Source organism: Halyomorpha halys, unplaced genomic scaffold (genome assembly GCF_000696795.3).
Source record: "Halyomorpha halys isolate HHAL.00 unplaced genomic scaffold, Hhal_1.1 Scaffold1158.1, whole genome shotgun sequence".
Classification (NCBI taxonomy): domain Eukaryota; kingdom Metazoa; phylum Arthropoda; class Insecta; order Hemiptera; family Pentatomidae; genus Halyomorpha; species Halyomorpha halys.
In genome coordinates this window covers 190,472-197,939 of record NW_027105581.1, presented here as the reverse complement: position 1 = coordinate 197,939, position 7,468 = coordinate 190,472, and positions in this window count along the sequence as shown.

Sequence of the window (7,468 nt, the reverse complement as noted above, 5' to 3'; positions counted from 1 at the left end):
AGAAGATGGCCTCGTGACCTTATATTGTAAACTGTTTTTAGAGTTCTACTACTGGGTAGTTTCTCTACAGGCTGTATCGTATCATTATGTCATTATGCTCAAATTTACTTGTAGTATCTTTTATACAGTTGTAAATATCAATAAATAAAAACATAAATTATTTTTTGCTATTTTAAATGTAGCTTCGTTATGTCTCTCTCGTAGAAATCTTCATCCCTATTGCAGAAAACTGAAGTAACCGATTTTCACAGTATTCTCTTGACGCCAATTTCTTATCACCTAGAAAGTTTTGCAATGCAAGAAAAATATGATAATCGCTTGGTGTCAGGTCCGAACTATATGGTGGATGCTTCAAAACTTCCCAACCAAGCTCCGGAGTTTCTGGCGAGTCACTATACATAGGGCAATCCTAAATACAATTTTAGAACCACATTAATTTTAAAAACTGTATGCAGGCTATTCTGCCCAGGTAATTAATTAATTTCAGTACACAATTACTCTATTTTGTCAATTCATTATATTAAATTAAAAATTTTATTCATAGTTAATTTTCATTATTTTAATTTATCACAACCTAATCTAAAGATTATATATAATTATTATTGATAGTAAAATACAAAAATTGTGGAGGATAGCAATTATTAATGAATTTATTTTAACTGCGTTACATTGACTTGGGAAAATAGCCTGCAAATTGTAATAAATCAATGTGAGGCTTTGATACTAAAATTAAGATTCTCCTTAATGATGCTTGAAAAGCCAAAACGTAGGACATTTAATAAAGAAGGTTGAGACTATTTGGATAATTTTTATTCCAGTCCCCAACAAGTTAATAAAAAGACATTTAATGAGATTTAATTAAATTTCTGTTTAACCACGAGCAACACGTTAGTTCTATAAATAAGAAAAAACAACACTGTTAGACCTTAACAGTGTTTCTTATATTAACCATCGACAGCGCTGCAGAAGTTTTACAAAATAAAATGCCCCGAATACTATCTTTCTGCTGGATAAATTTGTAGTTATTAATTTTATTTTTGCTCCCTATCTTGGTTTGCTTACCTTTTGGAAAGCATGTTAATTGATTAATAATTGATTAACTGGTTAATTAATAAATTAAGTAAAGTTATCATTTAATTCAAACAGAATCCATAATATCTAACAGGTGAAGTTTCAGGTGAAAAACCAGGCGATTTCCTCTCCCTTTTACTGTAATAAATTATTAGAATTTTAATCCATTATTATTTTATAGAAAGATATTCCCTTACTGATTTCTATTTTTAACTAAAATTTGACATCCCTTTTTTTAACTAGATCTATTTTATTAGATATGGAAAACAATAAGAACAATTTTTTATTATAATACGAGAAAAATTAAAATTATAGAGAGTGAATACTTCTTTAAATCTTCGTAAAAATGAACAAATAATTACTCTTCCAAGTGGAGAAGATTTCTATTTTAGGGTTTATTTTATTCCGGTTAATTCAAAGTTAAGTATTTAGTTGCCAAACAACTAGAAAGCTATAAAAAAAACAGTACATAGCGTCATTTTTATGTGAGAAATAAAATGTACTTCTTTCTTTTTAATGTATATTTGAATTGGAAATTAAATTATTTTTTTACGCTACATTAACAGTTGAAAAAACGCTTTTACCAGAACTCTGTTCAAAAAGCACAACTAAACTATGCACACGTAGCGATTGTAATACCCACCAACGCACCACATCCCTCGCTTTACAACTCACTACAGTTCAAGGTGTCCAATGCTTAACCATGCGCATGGTTGCATTTCACACAATGGAGGTGTTCCGTTTAAATTAATGTGCTCTACCTCAAAAAAATATTTTCTATTTCTTTCCACTATTAAAAACTATTTATGATTTCTATTAATAAACCCTGAAAGTCGTTATTTATCATTTCATATGTTCTTTTTGTTTGTTTTTTCCCCTTCTTACCTACTTTATTAAAAAGATAAATAACATTATTAATATATATCTAAATATATACATACGTAATCGGTGCCCTTCCTTTGCCACATGGCATGTCCGCTGAAGGCGGCTGTTACAATATTGGCCCAGAGTATTTCATATGTTTTAATTAGTTTTTCAAATTTATTATTATTATTTATATCAACTTGTCCACTGAAATAACGAGTGAGTGATCATTGAAGTCTCAACAACCCGTTGATAGGATTGATATTTTGTGTATTAACGTAGAGAATGCATTAAAACTAATTGGATAGGTCGGCGAATCCTTTATACCTTTCTGAGAACCAATAGCTGATAATTGCCTATCTATTATGCATTCCATTTGGCTCTAGGATCACATTGATAATTAATGGGAAATTCATGTTTTGGTTTGATATGGTGCATTAAATTCGTTTTAATAATAATATTCTTTATTTATTCTGGGATTGATCCCTTAGAATAATATACAGGCTTTAGAACCTTAGAGTAAAGTAGAAAATGAAATTATAAAACGTCATAGAATATAATAAAATAATGAATTTGAAAAGATAAAAATGAATAACAATAATTAACAGGATATTTAAAATAAGAATAGAACAAATAAAATAAAACCATATGTAATATCATAAGACATAAAATGACTGACACTTCTGATAATAAAGAAAAAGAAAGAAAAATGATAAAAAATCAAATACAATTAAATTAAAAATAATAAATGAAAAAATACCATTTCTGCTACATACATACACACAAGTATAAACGACAACATTAAATATAGAAAAAATATAAACCTTATTGTTATTTTTCCGAAATTGGGTGGACAAAAGGTAGTAGAAGATACGGGATTTGAAGATCGGAAGGGTATTAGAACTACGAATAAAGGAGGGAATAGAATTCCATAGGGAAGAGGAACGGATGAGGAAAGATCTACCAAAGACTGCGGTTCGATGGGCAGCTACATATAAGTCTGAAAGCCATGAGCGGGTTTTGCGGGAAAGCACTGAGAATTTAAATTGAAGGATATCACAGATGTAAGATGGATGGTGTGATTGGATAACTTGGTAGAGGAAGGAAGCATAAACATATTTACGACGAAAGGAGGGGTAAATTCATTTCATTTCTTCATAAAATCGGGTGACAGAGGCGTCTCTGGAGACCCCAAAGATGAATCGTACTATGGGTTTCAAAAGGAAGTAGGCGAGGAAGGTAATTAAAAATGAATTTAGAATGAAGAAGCTACTATCGGAAACGTGGTTTTTCCAGGAGAGTTTAGTTTATGGTGACACACAGGTGTTAACATATGGATGGAATTTTGCAGTATTATTCACAAATATCTTGTAGATATGAAAGTATTATAGATTGAATTTATCCAAGCAAAAGCCTGTAAGCTACCAACGCTATAGAAATTATCAAATTATTTATTGAACAACTTAAGAAATATATAAATAAAATACATGAGAAATGATAATGATAATGATTCAGATAGATAGGTGAAACAATATTTCACTGATTACTAAAAAAATATTTAGCTGTATTGATTTCTTATGATTGTAGTTAGTGTTTCTGGTGGCTTGATCTGTTACAAGACTTGCGATGGCCACCAGTTTCAAGAAAGAAGTCTTTTCGGAAAACGAATTATGAAACAAAGAAAAGCAATATCCTACTAATCACAGATTCTATGGTTTTATTGCCACTAACGAAAAAAGGACATACTATTTTATACTACATCCTATCGCCGTTCTCACATTTCAAAAACCAGGCATTTGATAGGCACCGTATTACCATATCATTTGACAGCTTTACTAAACGATAATAGCCCTTTGGTTAAGCTCCTCTTTATGAAGCTTCGTTAATTTTTTAAGAATAACCAACTATTTAATTATCGAGTCCGCCCCAAACTCCTTTCTAGAATGGAAAAATAGAATAAAATAATAAATAAAAGGAAATAATAATACTATTTTTAGGAAGGAAATTGTTATTATTATTTAATTTGTAAATACTATTGTAAATAAAACAGTGGATGACAACATTGCTTGGGACAATTGGACACCCACGTTCCCTTTGTTTGAGACTCAGTCGGCAGTTGGCGTCTTTTTATGCAGCACACTCTTTTTTTTTTTTAAAAAACCTTCCCTGATTTTTTACCTTTGACCAAATTAAGTGATAGATTTATTTATTGATAGATATCACAATCTGCCACACAGTTGTGGGAAATAGGTAATAGAGATGAATGATCTCATACATACTTAAATAAAAATAAATAAATAAATAAAAAAAAAAAAACTCTTCCCTGATTCTACAACATTTATTCATTAATTTTCTCTACACCGTCTACTTATCCAACCGAGTCTTGATAACTGTAGAACTAAAATCCTGACACCGAAGCCAGAAACATTCTGTATAATTTATAATAATTCTGTATCATAAGTTTTATATTTTTCCACAGCCATTTTCTAAAAATATAAATACCAGGAGAGACGGAATCCTTTCAGGCTTATATCCTTAAACTATGCAAAAAAAAATCCGTTCCTCCTCATTATGAGACTAAAATTGAGAAGACTCTTTAATAAATAAAAGGCAATTACGACTCGAAAATTGGATTTAAAATTTATATCAATTACGTCGTACGACCAAGTTTCTCTTCTTCCTGATCTTCATTTCAGTGGATCATAATTCAAAATTGAGACTTCATTGATTACTCTCTACCAGACTTAAAAAAAAAATTAGATTAGTTTTAGTTTATGAAAGTAATAAAATTAATACTACTAATTAATTAGTAATTTATACTGTTGAATAATACAAAATTTATAAATATATATTATTTACATATTTTTTAAAAATATTTGACAATTTATTAGCACATAAAAATCCTATCCCTAATGATGAAGTTTGTGGTTGACGAATAGTTAAGGAAGTACATATACTGTATTTATAAATATATATTATTTTAAATATTTGACAATTTATTAGCACATACTTATGTACATATTTCGGATTTTTTAGCACATAAAAATCCTATTCCTACTTATGACCGTGTTTCTGGTGGCTTCATTTGTTGATGATCTACAACCAGTAAACTGGAAAGCAGAAGCCCAAGATAGACAGGCGTGGAGAAGGATGTTTGGGTCTACATGTTCTGTAGAATTAACAGAATAAAAATAAAGTTTCATGAAGTGGTAACTTTATTTTAAATAATAAACTTTTTTTATTAATTTTGTTCATCGGTTTTATCCAATTTTGGTGTTTATTAACGAATTTCCGCTTTTCTCGACACCGTCATCTTATCCAACCAAGTCTATGACAACTATAAAACTAAAATCCTGACAGCTAAGCCAGAACATTCTATATGCTTTTAAGAGTATTAAATGATTTTAATTTTTCTACGGCCATTTTCTGAAAATATAACTACCAAGAGAGACAAAATTCTTTTAGACTTACTCCCTAAAAGCTTTGCGAAAAATTCCACCATAGTATGAAACGAACGTTGAGTAGATTCTTTAATATATAAAAGGCAATTATGTCCCGAACATTGGATTTAAAATTTATATTATTAGGTCTGACGACCAAGTTTCTTTTCAACCTGATCTTCGTTTCATTGGATCATAATTCAAAACTAAGACTTCAACAGATTTTTTTCTATAAGACTTAAAAAAAATTAGATTAGTTTTAGTTTATGAAAGTAATAAACGACAAAAATGTATGCTTATATAATACTAAATCTCCGTTAGTATAAATAATATTCAACTACCTTTTTTTCTTACAGATGTAAAAGTACTACACAGAGGTCGTGAGTGATCCATAGTGGATGAGCTATAGTGTACCTCAGAAGCGGTACCGGTTCGAATTCAGTCTGACTTTAATTATTAATTACGAGAGTCCGCGTAATAAATTTTTACTTTCACACACTGGTAACAAAAGAACATCAAACTACAAATAAAAAATATTAAGTACATCATGGTGACCGCCATTACGGAATCGCACAAATGGATTTTTTTTTCATGTTTAACTGTGCAAATAAAATTTCCAAAAAATGTTTTTGTATATTGAAAACAAGATAATTTATAACTGTTTTTACTTAATGTCATAATTGAAGATTGGGGTAGCTCAGTAAAAAATTACCCACTAACTCCCGGGTCAGAGTTGGAATCCGGTTGTGGTAGATAATTATTTATTCTGTTACTATAGCCATGAGTTAACCCTGTGGGCTCGGAAGTCTTCCTGGGGCAAATTTAGCTTTTTGTAAAGTAAGTTCCCTTAATCAGGGGAAAACCTTGCGGTTGATTAGGATCATGAACATAACACCTTCTTCCACAACCGTTGTTCAAGAAACAATTCTTCCTTACGAAGAATTGAACTCCCCGATCCTTCATGGGTTGTAGTGGTATAGATTTTTTATACGTAATGATTATGGTACAGATGTAATAATTTCTGTAGCACTAAATCGTCAGCTTGACAAACGTCAGCTAATTACGCCAAAAAAAGGAAATCAAAGCATTTTACAATTTTTAAAAATTTTATCTTAATGGTATTTATAGAATGTTCTTAAATCTGAGGCAGGAGTTCCTTAACATTTTTCGCCTAAAAATTAACCTTCTTAGGCTAAAAAAAAATCGCGGTACCCTTATTGGCCCTTATCGTGGCACCCTTGTTGTGAAGAAAATAAATTGGGTACAGTTATCTACTCAGTGGTAACTGAATATGTAGGGGAAGAAGAAAAAGCATTGCTAAATAAATGCTAGAATGTACTGTATATTGCTAATTTAATATTTTGAAAAAGTGGCATTCCCTTACACAGGTATACTTTTGGGGTACTCCGGAATGCCGCGGTATTCAGTTTGGAAACCTCTGGTCTAAAGTAATTAATTATAAAAGCATTTATTTGAAATTATTATAATATTGAATTACTATAAGCGTACAATATGTTTTAACAAAACTTCATTTATTGAACTTATTAAATTTATTTAATGTTTTAAGATTATAATTATTAGTCATTTTAACATATAATTTAATATTGTGATAAACACTAATAAATTATTATACATTATCCTCTAGTTTCGGACCACCGTACTAGAGAGAGGGACCAGACGATGACGCGCTTAAGTAGCTGGATATCCACTTTAGCAGGTCCCTGGGAGGATCAAAGGAGGGCCCCCACTTCCAAATTAATATTTCCAAGTATAGTCCCCCCCCTACCCTTAGTTAGTGGTTTATTATTTAAAATATCCGTCTGTATTTTAATAATGGGCTCTGTTCTGTTGGTGGGTTTCGGCTAACTTTGTCTTGAGTAGTAAGTAGCCACTGAATGATGAAACTTCCAGAGAAACGTTATTAAAACAAAACTATCTACAAAGCTCTACTGTATTTTCATCCTGTTAGTTGAAAATATATGAGCTATATAAATGGATTCGAATATACGATAAAAAAGATAATATTTCCTATATCACGCGAAAATCCATGACAACTTAAACATCACATAAGATTTCGTGATTCCATCCCTCAG